This window comes from Micropterus salmoides, unplaced genomic scaffold (genome assembly GCF_014851395.1).
Source record: "Micropterus salmoides isolate LMB-PRFRI ecotype aquatic unplaced genomic scaffold, ASM1485139v1 Ms_hic_scaffold_2721, whole genome shotgun sequence".
NCBI classification, from domain to species: Eukaryota; Metazoa; Chordata; class Actinopteri; order Centrarchiformes; family Centrarchidae; genus Micropterus; species Micropterus salmoides.
Genome location: NW_024041953.1, coordinates 20,133 through 39,499, shown reverse-complemented (window position 1 = coordinate 39,499; position 19,367 = coordinate 20,133). Strand labels below are relative to the sequence as shown.

Here is a 19,367-nt window from a genome sequence, read left to right as displayed (position 1 = left end):
ATAACATATCTTTGTCTGTGTGTTTTACCTTCTAGCGCTGGATGTGGACAAGCTAAGCTTGTCTGAACATATCAAGCAATGAAACCCATCTCGGCTTCTAAATAATGCAGACGAACTACACGGAATTAGCAGAACATGTCTCTGTGTTTTACCTTCTAGCGCTGGATGTGGACAAGCTCAGCTTGTCTGAACATTTCAAGCAAAGAACCCATCTCGCTTCTAAATAATTGCAGAAGAACTACTCGGAATTAGCAGAATATGTCTCTGTGTTTTACCTTCTAGCGCTGGATGTGGACAAGCTAAGCTTGTCTGAACATATCAAGCAATGAAACCCATCTCGGCTTCTAATAATTGCAGACGAACTACACGGAATTAGCAGAACATGTCTCTGTGTTTTACCTTCTAGCGCTGGATGTGGACAAGCTCAGCTTGTCTGAACATTTCAAGCAAAGAAAACCCATCTCGGCTTCTAAATAATTGCAGAAGAACTACTCGGAATTAGCAGAACATGTCTCTGTGTTTTACCTTCTAGCGCTGGATGGGACAAGCTAAGCTTGTCTGACATATCAAGCAATGAAACCCATCTCGGCTTCTTGTTTGTCAGTCGGACACAAACATAAAGCACCTCCTTCGAGCCGGAGTTGAACCAGCGACCTAAGGATTTCTGACATTATGAATCTACAGTCCTCCGCTCTACCAACTGAGCTATCGAAGGGAACACATCACTTTTGAGAACACCCAATAACAAGGACATGGACATAACAAAACCTTTATTACACTGTGGAAATGCTTGTTTAAAACTGGTCAGACTTACCTGCTTGAAATAATTGCAGAAGAACTACACAGAATTAAAGAACATGTCTCTGTGTTTCACCTGCTAGCGCTGGATGTGGACAAGCTCATCTTGTCTGAACATATCAAGCAAAGAAACCCATTTTAGCTTCTAAAAAATATCAGAAGAACTACACAAAATTAGCAGAACATGTTCTGTCTCTGCGTTTCACCTGCTAGCACTGGATGTGGACACTCAGCTTGTCTGAACATTTCAAGCCAAAGAAACCCATCTCGGCTTCTAAATAATTGCAGAAGAACTACACGGAATTAGCAGAACATGTCTCTGGTGTTTTACCTTGTAGCGCTGGATGTGGACAAGCTAAGCTTGTCTGAACATATCAAGCAAAGAAACCATCTCGGCTTCTAAATAATTGCAGAAGAACTACACAGAATTGGCATAACATATCTTTGTCTGTGTGTTTTACCTTCTAGCGCTGGATGTGGACAAGCTAAGCTTGTCTGAACATTTCAAACAAAGAAACCCATCTCGGCTTCTAAATAATTGCAGAAGAACTAAACAAAATGAGCAGAACATGTCTTTCTCTGCGTTTCACCTGCTAGCGCTGGATGTGAATCTACAGTCCTCCGCTCTACCAACTGAGCTATCGAAGGGAACGCATCACTTTTGAGAACACCCAATAACAAGGACATGGACATAACAGAAACCTTTATTACACTGTGGAAATGCTTGTTTAAAACTGGTTCATTGTTGACTAAAGTCAGACTTACCTGCTTGAAATAATTGCAGAAGAACTACACAGAATTAGAAGACATGTCTCTGTGTTTCACCTGCTAGCCTGGATGTGGACAAGCTCAGCTTGTCTGAACATATCAAGCAAAGAAACCCATCTTAGCTTCTAAAAATATCAGAAGAACTACACAGAATTAGCAGAACATGTTTCTGTCTCTGCGTTTCACCTGCTAGCACTGAATGTGGACAAGCTAAGCTTGTCTGAACATTTCGAGCAAAGAAACCCATCTCGGCTTCTAAATAATTGCAGACGAACTACACGGAATTAGCAGAACATGTCTCTGTGTTTTACCTTCTAGCACTGAATGTGGACAAGCTAAGCTTGTCTGAACATTTCAAGCAAAGAAACCCATCTCGGCTTCTAAATAATTGCAGACGAACTACACGGAATTAGCAGAACATGTCTCTGTGTTTTACCTTCTAGAGCTGGATGTGGACAAGCTCAGCTTGTCTGAACATATCAAGCAAAGAAACCCATCTCAGCTTCTAATAATTGCAGACGAACTACACGGAATTAGCAGAACATGTCTCTGTGTTTTACCTTCTAGAGCTGGATGTGGACAAGCTCAGCTTGTCTGAACATATCAAGCAAAGAAACCCATCTCAGCTTCTAAATAATTGCAGAAGAACTACACGGAATTAGCAGAACATGTCTCTGTGTTTTACATTCTAGCGCTGGATGTGGACAAGCTAAGCTTGTCTGAACATATCAAGCAATGAAACCCATCTCGGCTTCTTGTTTTGTCAGTCGGAAACAAACATAAAGCACCTCCTTCGAGCCGGAGTTGAACCAGCGACCTAAGGATTTCTGACATTATGAATCTACAGTCCTCCGCTCTACCAACTGAGCTATCGAAGGGAACGCATCACTTTTGAGAACACCCAATAACAAGGACATGGACATAACAGAAACCTTTATTACACTGTGGAAATGCTTGTTTAAAACTGGTTCATTGTTGACTAAAGTCAGACTTACCTGCTGAAATAATTGCAGAAGAACTACACGAATTAGCAGAACATGTTTCTGTCTCTGCGTTTCACCTGCTAGCACTGGATGTGGACAAGCTCGCTTGTCTGAACATATCAAGCAAAGAAACCCTCTCAGCTTCTAAATAATTGCAGAAGAACTACACGGAATTACGAACATGTCTCGTGTTTTTACCTTCTAGCGCTGGATGTGGACAAGCTCAGCTTGTCTGAACATATCAAGCAAAGAAACCCATCTTAGCTTCTAAAAAATATCGAAGAACTACACAGAATTAGCAGAACATGTTTCTTTCTCTGCGTTTCACCTGCTAGCACTGGATGTGGACAAGCTAAGCTTGTCTGAACTTTCAAGCAAAGAACCCATCTCGGCTTCTAAATAATTGCAGAAGAACTACACAGAATGGCATAACATATCTTTGTCTGTGTTTTTACTTCTAGCGCTGGATGTGGACAAGCTAAGCTTGTCTGAACATATCAAGCAATGAAACCCATCTCGGCTTCTTGTTTGTCAGTCGGACACAAACATAAAGCACCTCCTTCGAGCCGGAGTTGAACCAGCGACCTAAGGATTTCTGACATTATGAATCTACAGTCCTCCGCTCTACCAACTGAGCATCGAAGGGAACGCATCACTTTTGAGAACACCCATAACAAGGACATGGACATAACAGAAACCTTTATTACACTGTGGAAATGCTTGTTTAACACTGGTTCATTGTTGACTAAAGTCAGACTTACCTGCTTGAAATAATTGCAGAAGAACTACACAGAATTAGAAGAACATGTCTCTGTGTTTCACCTGCTAGCGCTGGATGTAGACAAACTCAGCTTGTCTGAACATATCAAGCACTGAAACCCATCTTAGCTTCTAAAAAATATCAGAAGAACTACACAGAATTAGCAGAACATGTTTCTGTCTCTGCATTTCACCTGCTAGCACTGAATGGACAAGCTAAGCTTGACTGAACATTTCAAGCAAAGAACCCATCTCGGCTTCTAAATAATTGCAGAAGAACTACACGGAATTAGCAGAACATGTCTCTGTGTTTTACCTTCTAGCGCTGGATGTGGACAAGCTCAGCTTGTCTGAACATATCAAGCAAAGAAACCCATCTTAGCTTCTAAAAATATCAGAAGAACTACACAGAATTAGCAGAACATGTTTCTGTCTCTGCGTTTCACCTGCTAGCACGGATGTGGACAAGCTAAGCTTGTCTGAACATTTCAAGCAAAGAAAACCCATCTCGGCTTCTAAATAATTGCAGACGAACTACACGGAATTAGAAAACATGTCTCTGTGTTTTACCTTCTAGAGCTGGATGTGGACAAGCTCAGCTTGTCTGAACATATCAAGCAAAGAAACCCATCTCAGCTTCTAAATAATTGCAGAAGAACTACACGGAATTAGCAGAACATGTCTCTGTGTTTTACATTCTAACGCTGGATGTGGACAAGCTCAGCTTGTCTGAACATATCAAGCAATGAAACCCATCTCGGCTTCTTGTTTTGTCAGTCGGAAACAAACATAAAGCACCTCCTTCGAGCCGGAGTTGAACCAGCGACCTAAGGATTTCTGACATTATGAATCTACAGTCCTCACTTTTGAGAACACCCAATAACAAGGACATGGACATAACAGAAACCTTTATCACACTGTGGAAATGCTTGTTTAAAACTGGTTCATGTTGACTAAAGTCAGACTTACCTGCTTGAAATAATTGCAGAAGAACTACACGGAATTAGAAGAACATGTCTCTGGGTTTCACCTGCTAGCGCTGGATGTGGACAAACTCAGCTTGTCTGAACATATCAAGCAATGAAACCCATCTTAGCTTCTAAAAAATATCAGAAGAACTACACAGAATTAGCAGAACATGTTTCTGTCTCTGCATTTCACCTGCTAGCACTGGATGTGGACAAGCTAAGCTTGTCTGAACATTTCAAGCAAAGAAACCCATCTCGGCTTCTAAATAATTGCAGACGAACTACACGGAATTAGCAGAACATGTCTCTGTGTTTTACCTTCTAGCGCTGGATGTGGACAAGCTCAGCTTGTCTGAACATATCAAGCAAAGAAACCCATCTTAGCTTCTAAAAATATCGAAGAACTACACAGAATTAGCAGAACATGTTTCTGTCTCTGCGTTTCACCTGCTAGCACTGGATGTGGACAAGCTAAGCTTGTCTGAACATTTCAAGCAAAGAAACCCATCTCGGCTTCTAAATAATTGCAGACGAACTACACGGAATTAGCAGAACATGTCTCTGTGTTTTACCTTCTAGCGCTGGATGTGGACAAGCTCAGCTTGTCTGAACATATCAAGCAAAGAAACCCGTCTTAGCTTCTAAAAAATCGGAAGAACTACACAGAATTAGCAGAACATGGTTCTGTCTCTGCGTTTCACCTGCTAGCACTGGATTGGACAAGCTAAGCTTGTCTGAACATTTCAAGCAAAGAAACCCATCTCGGCTTCTAAATAATTGCAGACGAACTACACGGAATTAGCAGAACATGTCTCTGTGTTTTACCTTCTAGAGCTGGATGTGGACAGCTCAGCTTGTCTGAACATATCAAGCAAGAAACCCATCTCAGCTTCTAAATAATTGCAGAAGAACTACACGGAATTAGCAGAACATGTCTCTGTGTTTTACCTTCTAGCGCTGGATGTGGACAAGCTAAGCTTGTCTGAACATATCAAGCAATGAACCCATCTCGGCTTCTTGTTTTGTCAGTCGGAAACAAACATAAAGCACCTCCTTCGAGCCGGAGTTGAACCAGCGACCTAAGGATTTCTGACATTATGAATCTACAGTCCTCCGCTCTACCAACTGAGCTATCGAAGGGAACGCATCACTTTTGAGAACACCCAATAACAAGGACATGGACATAACAGAAACCTTTATCACACTGTGGAAATGCTTGTTTAAAACTGGTTCATTGTTGACTAAAGTCAGACTTACCTGCTTGAAATAATTGCAGAAGAACTACACAGAATTAGAAGAACATGTCTCTGTGTTTTACCTTCTAGAGCTGGATGTGGACAAGCTCAGCTTGTCTGAACATATCAAGCAAAGAAACCCATCTCAGCTTCTAAATAATTGCAGAAGAACTACACGGAATTAGCAGAACATGTCTCTGTGTTTTACCTTCTAGCGCTGGATGTGGACAAGCTCAGCTTGTCTGAACATATCAAGCAAAGAAACCCATCTTAGCTTCTAAAAAATATCAGAAGAACTACACAGAATTAGCAGAACATTTTCTTTCTCTGCGTTTCACCTGCTAGCACTGGATGTGGACAAGCTAAGCTTGTCTGAACATTTCAAGCAAAGAAACCCATCTCGGCTTCTAAATAATTGCAGAAGAACTACACAGAATTGGCATAACATATCTTTGTCTGTGTGTTTTACCTTCTAGCGCTGGATGTGGACAAGCTAAGCTTGTCTGAACATATCAAGCAATGAAACCCATCTCGGCTTCTTGTTTTGTCAGTCGGACACAAACATAAGCACCTCCTTCGAGCCGGAGTTGAACCAGCGACCTAAGGATTTCTGACATTATGAATCTACAGTCCTCCGCTCTACCAACTGAGCTATCGAAGGGAACGCATCACTTTTGAGAACACCCAATAACAAGGACATGGACATAACAGAAACCTTTATTACACTGTGGAAATGCTTGTTTACACTGGTTCATTGTTGACTAAAGTCAGACTTACCTGCTTGAAATAATTGCAGAAGAACTACACAGATTAGAAGAACATGTCTCTGTGTTTCACCTGCTAGCGCTGGATGTAGACAACTCAGCTTGTCTGAACATATCAAGCACTGAAACCCATCTTAGCTTCTAAAAAATATCAGAAGAACTACACAGAATTAGCAGAACATGTTTCTGTCTCTGCATTTCACCTGCTAGCACTGAATGTGGACAAGCTAAGCTTGACTGAACATTTCAAGCAAAGAAACCCATCTCGGCTTCTAATAATTGCAGAAGAACTACACGGAATTAGCAGAACATGTCTCTGTGTTTTACCTTCTAGCGCTGGATGTGGACAAGCTCAGCTTGTCTGAACATATCAAGCAAAGAAACCCACTTAGCTTCTAAAAAATATCAGAAGAACTACACAGAATTAGCAGAACATGTTTCTGTCTCTGCGTTTTCACCTGCTAGCACTGGATGTGGACAAGCTAAGCTTGTCTGAACATTTCAAGCAAAGAAACCCATCTCGGCTTCTAAATAATTGCAGACGAACTACACGGAATTAGAAGAACATGTCTCTGTGTTTTACCTTCTAGAGCTGGATGTGGACAAGCTCAGCTTGTCTGAACATATCAAGCAAAGAAACCCATCTCAGCTTCTAAATAATTGCAGAAGAACTACACGGAATTAGCAGAACATGTCTCTGTGTTTTACCTTCTAGCGCTGGATGTGGACAAGCTCAGCTTGTCTGAACATATCAAGCAATGAAACCCATCTCGGCTTCTTGTTTTGTCAGTCGGACACAAACATAAAGCACCTCCTTCGAGCCGGAGTTGAACCAGCGACCTAAGGATTTCTGACATTATGAATCTACAGTCCTCACTTTTGAGAACACCCAATAACAAGGAATGGACATAACAAAACCTTTATCACACTGTGGAAATGCTTGTTTAAAACTGGTTCATTGTTGACTAAAGTCAGACTTACCTGCTTGAAATAATTGCAGAAGAACTCCACAGAATTAGAAGAACATGTCTCTGTGTTTCACCTGCTAGCGCTGGATGTGGACAAACTCAGCTTGTCTGAACATATCAAGCAATGAAACCCATCTTAGCTTCTAAAAAATATCAGAAGAACTACACAGAATTAGCAGAACATGTTTCTGTCTCTGCGTTTCACCTGCTAGCACTGGATGTGACAAGCTAAGCTTGTCTGAACATTTCAAGCAAAGAAACCCATCTCGGCTTCTAAATAATTGCAGACGAACTACACGGAATTAGCAGAACATGTCTCTGTGTTTTACCTTCTAGCGCTGGATGTGGACAAGCTCAGCTTGTCTGAACATATCAAGCAAAGAAACCCATCTTAGCTTCTAAAAATATCAGAAGAACTACACAGAATTAGCAGAACATGTTTCTGTCTCTGCGTTTCACCTGCTAGCACTGGATGTGGACAAGCTAAGCTTGTCTGAACATTTCAAGCAAAGAAACCCATCTCGCTTCTAAATAATTGCAGACGAACTACACGGAATTAGCAGAACATGTCTCTGTGTTTTACCTTCTAGAGCTGGATGTGGACAAGCTCAGCTTGTCTGAACATATCAAGCAAAGAAACCCATCTCAGCTTCTAAATAATTGCAGAAGAACTACACGGAATTAGCAGAACATGTCTCTGTGTTTTACCTTCTAGCGCTGGATGTGGACAAGCTAGCTGTCTGAACATATCAAGCAATGAAACCTATCTCGGCTTCTTGTTTTGTCAGTCGGAAACAAACATAAAGCACCTCCTTCGAGCCGGAGTTGAACCAGCGACCTAAGATTTCTGACATTATGAATCTACAGTCCTCCGCTCTACCAACTGAGCTATCGAAGGGAACGCATCACTCTTGAGAACACCCAATAACAAGGACATGGACATAACAGAAACCTTTATCACACTGTGGAAATGCTTGTTTAAAACTGGTTCATTGTTGACTAAAGTCAGACTTACCTGCTTGAAATAATTGCAGAAGAACTACACAGAATTAGAAGAACATGTCTCTGTGTTTTACCTTCTAGAGCTGGATGTGGACAAGCTAGCTTGTCTGAACATATCAAGCAAAGAAACCCATCTCAGCTTCTAAATAATTGCAGAAGAACTACACGAATTAGCAGAACATGTCTCTGTGTTTTACCTTCTAGCGCTGGATGTGGACAAGCTCAGCTTGTCTGAACATATCAAGCAAGAAACCCATCTTAGCTTCTAAAAATATCAGAAGAACTACACAGAATTAGCAGAACATGTTTCTTTCTCTGCGTTTCACCTGCTAGCACTGGATGTGGACAGCTAAGCTTGTCTGAACATATCAAGCAAAGAAACCCATCTCGCTTCTAAATAATTGCAGAAGAACTACACAGAATTGGCATAACATATCTTTGTCTGTGTGTTTTACCTTCTAGCGCTGGATGTGGACAGCTAAGCTTGTCTGAACATATCAAGCAATGAAACCCATCTCGGCTTCTTGTTTTGTCAGTCGGACACAAACATAAAGCACCTCCTTCGAGCCGGAGTTGAACCAGCGACCTAAGGATTTCTGACATTATGAATCTACAGTCCTCCGCTCTACCAACTGAGCTATCGAAGGAACGCATCACTTTTGAGAACACCCAATAACAAGGACATGGACATAACAGAAACCTTTATTACACTGTGGAAATGCTTGTTTAAAACTGGTTCATTGTTGACTAAAGTCAGACTTACCTGCTTGAAATAATTGCAGAAGAACTACACAGAATTAGAAGAACATGTCTCTGTGTTTCACCTGCTAGCGCTGGATGTGGACAAGCTCAGCTTGTCTGAACATATCAAGCAAAGAAACCCATCTTAGCTTCTAAAAAATATCAGAAGAACTACACAGAATTAGCAGAACATGTTTCTGTCTCTGCGTTCACCTGCTAGCACTGGATGTGGACAAGCTAAGCTTGTCTGAACATTTCAAGCAAAGAAACCCATCTCGGCTTCTAAATAATTGCAGACGAACTACACGGAATTAGCAGAACATGTCTCTGTGTTTTACCTTCTAGCGCTGGATGTGGACAAGCTCAGCTTGTCTGAACATATCAAGCAAAGAAACCCATCTTAGCTTCTAAAAAATATCAGAAGAACTACACAGAATTAGCAGAACATGTTTCTGTCTCTGCGTTTCACCTTCTAGCACTGGATGTGGACAAGCTAAGCTTGTCTGAACATTTCAAGCAAAGAAACCTATCTCGGCTTCTAAATAATTGCAGACGAACTACATGGAATTAGCAGAACATGTCTCTGTGTTTACCTTCTAGAGCTGGATGTGGACAAGCTCAGCTTGTCTGAACATATCAAGCAAAGAAACCCATCTCAGCTTCTAAATAATTGCAGAAGAACTACACGGAATTAGCAGAACATGTCTCTGTGTTTTACCTTCTAGCGCTGGATGTGGACAAGCTAAGCTTGTCTGAACATATCAAGCAATGAAACCCATCTCGGCTTCTTGTTTTGTCAGTCGGAAACAAACATAAAGCACCTTCTTCGAGCCGGAGTTGAACCAGCGACCTAAGGATTTCTGACATTATGAATCTACAGTCCTCCGCTCTACCAACTGAGCTATCGAAGGGAACGCATCACTTTTGAGAACACCCAATAACAAGGACATGGACATAACAGAAACCTTTATTACACTGTGGAAATGCTTGTTTAAAACTGGTTCATTGTTGACTAAGTCAGACTTACCTGCTTGAAATAATTGCAGAAGAACTACACAGAATTAGAAGAACATGTCTCTGTGTTTTACCTTCTAGAGCTGGATGTGGACAAGCTCAGCTTGTCTGAACATATCAAGCAAAGAAACCCATCTCAGCTTCTAAATAATTGCAGAAGAACTACACGGAATTAGCAGAACATGTCTCTGTGTTTTACCTTCTAGCGCTGGATGTGGACAAGCTCAGCTTGTCTGAACATATCAAGCAAAGAAACCCATCTTAGCTTCTAAAAAATATCAGAAGAACTACACAGAATTAGCAGAACATGTTTCTTTCTCTGCGTTTCACCTGCTAGCACTGGATGTGGACAAGCTAAGCTTGTCTGAACATATCAAGCAAAGAAACCCATCTCGGCTTCTAAATAATTGCAGAAGAACTACACAGAATTGGCATAACATATCTTTGTCTGTGTGTTTTACCTTCTAGCGCTGGATGTGGACAAGCTAAGCTTGTCTGAACATATCAAGCAATGAAACCCATCTCGGCTTCTTGTTTTGTCAGCGGACACAAACATAAAGCACCTCCTTCGAGCCGGAGTTGAACCAGCGACCTAAGGATTCTGACATTATGAATCTACAGTCCTCCGCTCTACCAACTGAGCTATCGAAGGGAACGCATCACTTTTGAGAACACCCAATAACAAGGACATGGACATAACAGAAACCTTTATTACACTGTGGAAATGCTTGTTTAAAACTGGTTCATTGTTGACTAAAGTCAGACTTACCTGCTTGAAATATTGCAGAAGAACTACACAGAATTAGAGAACATGTTTCTGTCTCTGCGTTTCACCTGCTAGCACTGAATGTGGACAAGCTAAGCTGTCTGAACATTTCAAGCAAAGAAACCCATCTCGGCTTCTAAATAATTGCAGACGAACTACACGGAATTAGCAGAACATGTCTCTGTGTTTTACCTTCTAGCGCTGGATGTGGACAAGCTCAGCTTGTCTGAACATATCAGCAAAGAAACCCATCTTAGCTTCTAAAAATATCAGAAGAACTACACAGAATTAGCAGAACATGTTTCTGTCTCTGCGTTTCACCTTCTAGCACTGGATGGACAAGCTAAGCTTGTCTGAACATTTCAAGCAAAGAAACCCATCTCGGCTTCTAAATAATTGCAGACGAACTACACGGAATTAGCAGAACATGTCTCTGTGTTTACCTTCTAGAGCTGGATGTGGACAAGCTCAGCTTGTCTGAACATATCAAGCAAAGAAACCCATCTCAGCTTCTAAATAATTGCAGAAGAACTACACGGAATTAGCAGAACATGTCTCTGTGTTTTACCTTCTAGCGCTGGATGTGGACAAGCTAAGCTTGTCTGAACATATCAAGCAATGAAACCCATCTCGGCTTCTTGTTTTGTCAGTCGGAAACAAACATAAAGCACCTCCTTCGAGCCGGAGTTGAACCAGCGACCTAAGGATTTCTGACATTATGAATCTACAGTCCTCCGCTCTACCAACTGAGCTATCGAAGGGAACGCATCACTTTTGAGAACACCCAATAACAAGGACATGGACATAACAGAAACCTTTATTACACTGTGGAAATGCTTGTTTAAAACTGGTTCATTGTTGACTAAAGTCAGACTTACCTGCTTGAAATAATTGCAGAAGAACTACACAGAATTAGCAGAACATGTTTCTGTCTCTGCGTTTCACCTGCTAGCACTGGATGTGGACAAGCTAAGCTTGTCTGAACATTTCAAGCAAAGAAACCCATCTCGGCTTCTAAATAATTGCAGACGAACTACACGGAATTAGCAGAACATGTCTCTGTGTTTTACCTTCTAGCACTGGATGTGGACAAGCTCAGCTTGTCTGAACATATCAAGCAAAGAAACCCATCTTAGCTTCTAAAAAATCAGAAGAACTACACAGAATTAGCAGAACATGTTTCTGTCTCTGCGTTTCACCTGCTAGCACTGGATGTGGACAAGCTAAGCTTGTCTGAACATTTCAAGCAAAGAAACCCATCTCGGCTTCTAAATAATTGCAGACGAACTACACGGAATTAGCAGAACATGTCTCTGTGTTTTACCTTCTAGAGCTGGATGGGACAAGCTCAGCTTGTCTGAACATATCAAGCAAAGAAACCCATCCAGCTTCTAAATAATTGCAGAAGAACTACACGGAATTAGCAGAACATGTCTCTGTGTTTTACCTTCTAGCGCTGGATGTGGACAAGCTAAGCTTGTCTGAACATATCAAGCAATGAAACCCATCTCGGCTTCTGTTTTGTCAGTCGGAAACAAACATAAAGCACCTCCTTCGAGCCGGAATTGAACCAGCAACCTAAGGATTTCTGACATTATGAATCTACAGTCCTCCGCTCTACCAACTGAGCTATCGAAGGGAACGCATCACTTTTGAGAACACCCAATAACAAGGACATGGACATAACAGAAACCTTTATCACACTGTGGAAATGCTTGTTTAAAACTGGTCATTGTTGACTAAAGTCAGACTTACCTGCTTGAAATAATTGCAGAAGAACTACACAGAATTAGAAGAACATGTCTCTGTGTTTTACCTTCTAGAGCTGGATGTGGACAAGCTCAGCTGTCTGAACATATCAAGCAAAGAAACCCATCTCAGCTTCTAAATAATTGCAGAAGAACTACACGGAATTAGCAGAACATGTCTCTGTGTTTTACCTTCTAGCGCTGGATGTGGACAAGCTCAGCTTGTCTGAACATATCAAGCAAAGAAACCCATCTTAGCTTCTAAAAAATATCAGAAGAACTACACAGAATTAGCAGAACATGTTTCTTTCTCTGCGTTTCACCTGCTAGCACTGGATGTGGACAAGCTAAGCTTGTCTGAACATATCAAGCAAAGAAACCCATCTCGGCTTCTAAATAATTGCAGAAGAACTACACAGAATTGGCAACATATCTTGTCTGTGGTTTTACCTTCTAGCGCTGGATGTGGACAAGCTAAGCTTGTCTGAACATATCAAGCAATGAAACCCATCTCGGCTTTGTTTTGTCAGTCGGAAACAAACATAAAGCACCTCCTTCGAGCCGGAGTTGAACCAGCGACCTAAGGATTTCTGACATTATGAATCTACAGTCTCCGCTCTACCAACTGAGCTACGAAGGGAACGCATCACTTTGAGAACACCCAATAACAAGGACATGGACATAACAGAAACCTTTATCACACTGTGGAAATGCTTGTTAAAACTGGTTCATTGTTGACTAAAGTCAGATTACCTGCTTGAAATAATTGCAGAAGAACTACACAGAATTAGAAGAACAGTCTCTGTGTTTCACCTGCTAGCGCGGATGTGGACAAGCTCAGCTTGTCTGAACATATCAAGCAAAGAAACCCATCTTAGCTTCTAAAAAATATCAGAAGAACTACACAGAATTAGCAGAACATTTCTGTCTCTGCGTTTCACCTGCTAGCACTGGATGTGGACAAGCTAAGCTTGTCTGAACATTTCAAGCAAAGAAACCCATCTCGGCTTCTAAATAATTGCAGACGAACTACACGGAATTAGCAGAACATGTCTCTGTTTTACCTCTAGCGCTGGATGTGGACAAGCTCAGCTGTCTGAACATATCAAGCAAAGAAACCCATCTTAGCTTCTAAAAAATATCAGAAGAACTACACAGAATTAGCAGAACATGTTTCTGTCTCTGCGTTTCACCTTCTAGCACTGGATGTGGACAAGCTAAGCTTGTCTGAACATTTCAAGCAAAGAAACCCATCTCGGCTTCTAAATAATTGCAGACGAACTACACGGAATTAGCAGAACATGTCTCTGTGTTTACCTTCTAGAGCTGGATGTGGACAAGCTCAGCTTGTCTGAACATATCAAGCAAAGAAACCATCTCAGCTCTAAATAATTGCAGAAGAACTACACGGAATTAGCAGAACATGCTCTGTTTACCTTCTAGCGCTGGATGTGGACAAGCTAAGCTTGTCTGAACTATCAAGCAATGAAACCCATCTCGGCTTCTGTTTGTCAGTCGGAAACAAACATAAAGCACCTCCTTCGAGCCGGAGTTGAACCAGCGACCTAAGGATTTCTGACATTATGAATCTACAGTCCTCCGCTCTACCAACTGAGCTATCGAAGGGAACGCATCACTTTTGAGAACACCCAATAACAAGGACATGGACATAACAGAAACCTTTATTACACTGTGGAATGCTTGTTTAAAACTGGTTCATTGTTGACTAAAGTCAGACTTACCTGCTTGAAATAATTGCAGAAGAACTACACAGAATTAGCAGAACATGTTTCTGTCTCTGCGTTTCACCTGCTAGCACTGGATGTGGACAAGCTAAGCTTGTCTGAACATTTCAAGCAAAGAAACCCATCTCGGCTTCTAAATAATTGCAGACGAACTACACGGAATTAGCAGAACATGTCTCTGGTTTTACCTTCTAGCACTGGATGTGGACAAGCTCAGCTTGTCTGAACATATCAAGCAAAGAAACCCATCTTAGCTTCTAAAAATATCAGAAGAACTACACAGAATTAGCAGAACATGTTTCTGTCTCTGCGTTTCACCTGCTAGCACTGGATGTGGACAAGCTAAGCTTGTCTGAACATTTCAAGCAAAGAAACCCATCTCGGCTTCTAAATAATTGCAGACGAACTACACGGAATTAGCAGAACATGTCTCTGTGTTTTACCTTCTAGAGCTGGATGTGGACAAGCTGAGCTTGTCTGAACATATCAAGCAAAGAAACCCATCTCAGCTTCTAAATAATTGCAGAAGAACTACACGGAATTAGCAGAACATGTCTCTGTGTTTTACCTTCTAGCGCTGGATGTGGACAAGCTAAGCTTGTCTGAACATATCAAGCAATGAAACCATCTCGGCTTCTTGTTTTGTCAGTCGGAAACAAACATAAAGCACCTCCTTCGAGCCGGAGTTGAACCAGCGACCTAAGGATTTCTGACATTATGAATCTACAGTCCTCCGCTCTACCAACTGAGCTATCGAAGGGAACGCATCACTTTTGAGAACACCCAATAACAAGGACATGGACATAACAGAAACCTTTATCACACTGTGGAAATGCTTGTTTAAAACTGGTTCATTGTTGACTAAAGTCAGACTTACCTGCTTGAAATAATTGCAGAAGAACTACACAGATTAGAAGAACATGTCTCTGTGTTTTACCTTCTAGAGCTGGATGTGGACAAGCTCAGCTTGTCTGAACATATCAAGCAAAGAAACCCATCTCAGCTTCTAAATAATTGCAGAAGAACTACACGGAATTAGCAGAACATGTCTCTGTGTTTTACCTTCTAGCGCTGGATGTGGACAAGCTCAGCTTGTCTGAACATATCAAGCAAAGAAACCCATCTTAGCTTCTAAAAATATCAGAAGAACTACACAGAATTAGCAGAACATGTTTCTTTCTCTGCGTTTCACCTGCTAGCACTGGATGTGGACAAGCTAAGCTTGTCTGAACATATCAAGCAAAGAAACCCATCTCGGTTCTAAATAATTGCAGAAGAACTACACAGAATTGGCATAACATATCTTTGTCTGTGTGTTTTACCTTCTAGCGCTGGATGTGGACAAGCTAAGCTTGTCTGAACATATCAAGCAATGAAAACCCATCTCGGCTTCTGGTTTTGTCAGTCGGACACAAACATAAAGCACTCCTTCGAGCCGGAGTTGAACCAGCGACCTAAGGATTTCTGACATTATGAATCTACAGTCCTCCGCTCTACCAACTGAGCTATCGAAGGGAACGCATCACTTTTGAGAACACCAATAACAAGGACATGGACATAACAGAAACCTTTATCACACTGTGGAAATGCTTGTTTAAAACTGGTTCATTGTTGACTAAAGTCAGACTACCTGCTTGAAATAATTGCAGAAGAACTACACAGAATTAGAAGAACATGTCTCTGTGTTTACCTTCTAGAGCTGGATGTGGACAAGCTCAGCTTGTCTGAACATATCAAGCAAAGAAACCATCTCAGCTTCTAAATAATTGCAGAAGAACTACACGGAATTAGCAGAACATGTCTCTGTGTTTTACCTTCTAGCGCTGGATGTGGACAAGCTCAGCTTGTCTGAACATATCAAGCAAAGAAACCCATCTTAGCTTCTAAAAAATATCAGAAGAACTACACAGATTAGCAGAACATGTTTCTTTCTCGCGTTTCACCTGCTAGCACTGGATGTGGACAAGCTAAGCTTGTCTGAACATATCAAGCAAAGAAACCCATCTCGGCTTCTAAATAATTGCAGAAGAACTACACAGAATTGGCATAACATATCTTTGTCTGTGTGTTTTACCTTCTAGCGCTGGATGTGGACAAGCTAAGCTTGTCTGAACATATCAAGCAATGAAACCCACTCGGCTTCTTGTTTGTCAGTCGGACACAAACATAAAGCACCTCCTTCGAGCCGGAGTTGAACCAGCGACCTAAGGATTTCTGACATTATGAATCTACAGTCCTCCGCTCTTACCAACTGAGCTATCGAAGGGAACGCATCACTTTTGAGAACACCCAATAACAAGGACATGGACATAACAGAAACCTTTATCACACTGTGGAAATGCTTGTTTAAAACTGGTTCATTGTTGACTAAAGTCAGACTTACCTGCTTGAAATAATTGCAGAAGAACTACACAGAATTAGAAGAACATGTCTCTGTGTTTCACCTGCTAGCGCTGGATGTGGAAAGCTCAGCTTGTCTGAACATATCAAGCAAAGAAACCCATCTTAGCTTCTAAAAAATATCAGAAGAACTACACAGAATAGCAGAACATGTTTCTGTCTCTGCGTTCACCTGCTAGCACTGGATGTGGACAAGCTAAGCTTGTCTGAACATTTCAAGCAAAGAAACCATCTCGGCTTCTAAATAATTGCAGACGAACTACACGGAATTAGCAGAACATGTCTCTGTGTTTTACCTTCTAGCGCTGGATGTGGACAAGCTCAGCTTGTCTGAACAATCAAGCAAAGAAACCCATCTTAGCTTCTAAAAAATAAGAAGAACTAACAGAATTAGCAGAACATGTTTCTGTCTCTGCGTTTCACTTCTAGCACTGGATGTGGACAAGCTAAGCTTGTCTGAACATTTCAAGCAAAGAAACCCATCTCGGCTTCTAAATAATTGCAGACGAACTACACGGAATTAGCAGAACATGTCTCTGTGTTACCTTCTAGAGCTGGATGTGGACAAGCTCAGCTTGTCTGAACATATCAAGCAAAGAAACCCATCTCAGCTTCTAAATAATTGCAGAAGAACTACACGGAATTAGCAGAACATGTCTCTGTGTTTTACCTTCTAGCGCTGGATGTGGACAAGCTAAGCTTGTCTGAACATATCAAGCAATGAAACCCATCTAGCTTCTAAAAAATATCAGAAGAACTACACAGAATTAGCAGAACATGTTTCTTTCTCTGCGTTTCACTGCTAGCACTGGATGGGACAAGCTAAGCTTGTCTGAACATTTCAAGCAAAGAAACCCATCTCGGCTTCTAAATAATTGCAGACGAACTACACGGAATTAGCAGAACATGTCTCTGTTTACCTTCTAGAGCTGGATGTGGACAAGCTCAGCTTGTCTGAACATATCAAGCAAAGAAACCCATCTCAGCTTCTAAATAATTGCAGAAGAACTACACGGAATTAGCAGAACATGTCTCTGTGTTTTACCTTCTAGCGCTGGATGTGGACAAGCTCAGCTGTCTGAACATATCAAGCAAAGAAACCCATCTTAGCTTCTAAAAATATCAGAAGAACTACACAGAATTAGCAGAACATGTTTTTTCTCTGCGTTTCACCTGCTAGCACTGGATGTGGACAAGCTAAGCTTGTCTGAACATATCAAGCAAAGAAACCCATCTCGGCTTCTAAATAATTGCAGAAGAACTACACAGAATTGGCATAACATATCTTTGTCTGTGTGTTTTACCTTCTAGCGCTGGATGTGGACAAGCTAAGCTTGTCTGAACATATCAAGCAATGAAACCCATCTCGGCTTCTTGTTTTGTCAGTCGGACACAAACATAAAGCACCTTCGAGCCGGAGTTGAACCAGCGACCTAAGGATTTCTGACATTATGAATCTACAGTCCTCCGCTCTACCAACTGAGCTATCGAAGGGAACGCATCACTTTGAGAACACCCAATAACAAGGACATGGACATAACAGAAACCTTTATCACACTGTGGAAATGCTGTTTAAAACTGGTTCATTGTTGACTAAAGTCAGACTTACCTGCTTGAAATAATTGCAGAAGAACTACACAGAATTAGAAGAACATGTCTCTGTGTTTCACCTGCTAGCGCTGGATGTGGACAAGCTCAGCTTGTCTGAACATATCAAGCAAAAAACCCATCTTAGCTTCTAAAAAATATCAGAAGAACTACACGAATTAGCAGAACATGTTTCTGTCTCTGCGTTTCACCTGCTAGCACTGGATGTGGACAAGCTAAGCTTGTCTGAACATTTCAAGCAAAGAAACCCATCTCGGCTTCTAAATAATTGCAGACGAACTACACGGAATTAGCAGAACATGTCTCTGCGTTCACCTGCTAGCCTGGATGTGGACAAGCTCAGCTTGTCTGAACATATCAAGCAAGAAACCATCTTAGCTTCTAAAAAATATCGAAGAACTACACAGAATTAGCAGAACATGTTCTTTCTCTGCGTTTCACTGCTAGCACTGGATGTGGACAAGCTAAGCTTGTCTGAACATATCAAGCAAAGAAAACCCATCTCGGCTTCTAAATAATTGCAGAAGAACTACACGGAATTAGCAGAACATGTCTCTGTGTTTACCTTCTAGAGCTGGATGTGGACAAGCTCAGCTTGTCTGAACATATCAAGCAAAGAAACCCATCTCGGCTTCTAAATAATGCAGAAGAACTACACGGAATTAGCAGAACATGTCTCTGTGTTTACCTTCTAGCGCTGGATGTGGACAAGCTAAGCTTGTCTGAACATATCAAGCAATGAAACCCATCTCGGCTTCTTGTTTGTCAGTCGGAAACAAACATAAAGCACCTCCTTCGAGCCGGAGTTGAACCAGCGACCTAAGGATTTCTGACATTATGAATCTACAGTCCTCCGCTCTACCAACTGAGCTATCGAAGGGAACGCATCACTTTTGAGAACACCCAATAACAAGGACATGGACATAACAGAAACCTTATCACACTGTGGAAATGCTTGTTTAAAACTGGTTCATTGTTGACTAAAGTCAGACTTACCTGCTTGAAATAATTGCAGAAGAACTACACAGAATTAGAAGAACATGTCTCTGTGTTTCACCTGCTAGCGCTGGATGTGGACAAGCTCAGCTTGTCTGAACATA

General features: G+C 41.4%; 12 non-coding genes across 12 annotated transcripts; all 12 read right to left on the bottom strand.

Annotated features, from left to right (window-relative positions):
• Nucleotides 1-626: 626 nt before the first annotated feature.
• On the bottom strand, nucleotides 627-715 carry trnay-gua. Its single transcript is given in 2 exon segments — nucleotides 627-662; nucleotides 679-715. It is a non-coding gene; the product is annotated as a tRNA-Tyr (tRNA).
• A 1,640-nt stretch (nucleotides 716-2,355) lies between these two features.
• trnay-gua lies at nucleotides 2,356-2,444 on the bottom strand. The gene is given in 2 exon segments: nucleotides 2,356-2,391; nucleotides 2,408-2,444. It is a non-coding gene; the product is annotated as a tRNA-Tyr (tRNA).
• A 2,883-nt stretch (nucleotides 2,445-5,327) lies between these two features.
• Nucleotides 5,328-5,416, bottom strand: trnay-gua. Its single transcript is given in 2 exon segments — nucleotides 5,328-5,363; nucleotides 5,380-5,416. It is a non-coding gene; the product is annotated as a tRNA-Tyr (tRNA).
• A 667-nt stretch (nucleotides 5,417-6,083) lies between these two features.
• Nucleotides 6,084-6,172, bottom strand: trnay-gua. Its single transcript is given in 2 exon segments — nucleotides 6,084-6,119; nucleotides 6,136-6,172. It is a non-coding gene; the product is annotated as a tRNA-Tyr (tRNA).
• Nucleotides 6,173-8,803: 2,631 nt separating this feature from the next.
• Nucleotides 8,804-8,892, bottom strand: trnay-gua. Its single transcript is given in 2 exon segments — nucleotides 8,804-8,839; nucleotides 8,856-8,892. It is a non-coding gene; the product is annotated as a tRNA-Tyr (tRNA).
• Nucleotides 8,893-10,564: 1,672 nt separating this feature from the next.
• trnay-gua lies at nucleotides 10,565-10,652 on the bottom strand. Its single transcript is given in 2 exon segments — nucleotides 10,565-10,600; nucleotides 10,616-10,652. It is a non-coding gene; the product is annotated as a tRNA-Tyr (tRNA).
• A 786-nt stretch (nucleotides 10,653-11,438) lies between these two features.
• trnay-gua lies at nucleotides 11,439-11,527 on the bottom strand. The gene is given in 2 exon segments: nucleotides 11,439-11,474; nucleotides 11,491-11,527. It is a non-coding gene; the product is annotated as a tRNA-Tyr (tRNA).
• A 789-nt stretch (nucleotides 11,528-12,316) lies between these two features.
• On the bottom strand, nucleotides 12,317-12,405 carry trnay-gua. The gene is given in 2 exon segments: nucleotides 12,317-12,352; nucleotides 12,369-12,405. It is a non-coding gene; the product is annotated as a tRNA-Tyr (tRNA).
• Nucleotides 12,406-14,051: 1,646 nt separating this feature from the next.
• On the bottom strand, nucleotides 14,052-14,140 carry trnay-gua. The gene is given in 2 exon segments: nucleotides 14,052-14,087; nucleotides 14,104-14,140. It is a non-coding gene; the product is annotated as a tRNA-Tyr (tRNA).
• A 790-nt stretch (nucleotides 14,141-14,930) lies between these two features.
• Nucleotides 14,931-15,019, bottom strand: trnay-gua. Its single transcript is given in 2 exon segments — nucleotides 14,931-14,966; nucleotides 14,983-15,019. It is a non-coding gene; the product is annotated as a tRNA-Tyr (tRNA).
• Nucleotides 15,020-15,685: 666 nt separating this feature from the next.
• Nucleotides 15,686-15,774, bottom strand: trnay-gua. Its single transcript is given in 2 exon segments — nucleotides 15,686-15,721; nucleotides 15,738-15,774. It is a non-coding gene; the product is annotated as a tRNA-Tyr (tRNA).
• Nucleotides 15,775-19,058: 3,284 nt separating this feature from the next.
• trnay-gua lies at nucleotides 19,059-19,147 on the bottom strand. The gene is given in 2 exon segments: nucleotides 19,059-19,094; nucleotides 19,111-19,147. It is a non-coding gene; the product is annotated as a tRNA-Tyr (tRNA).
• Nucleotides 19,148-19,367: the final 220 nt, after the last annotated feature.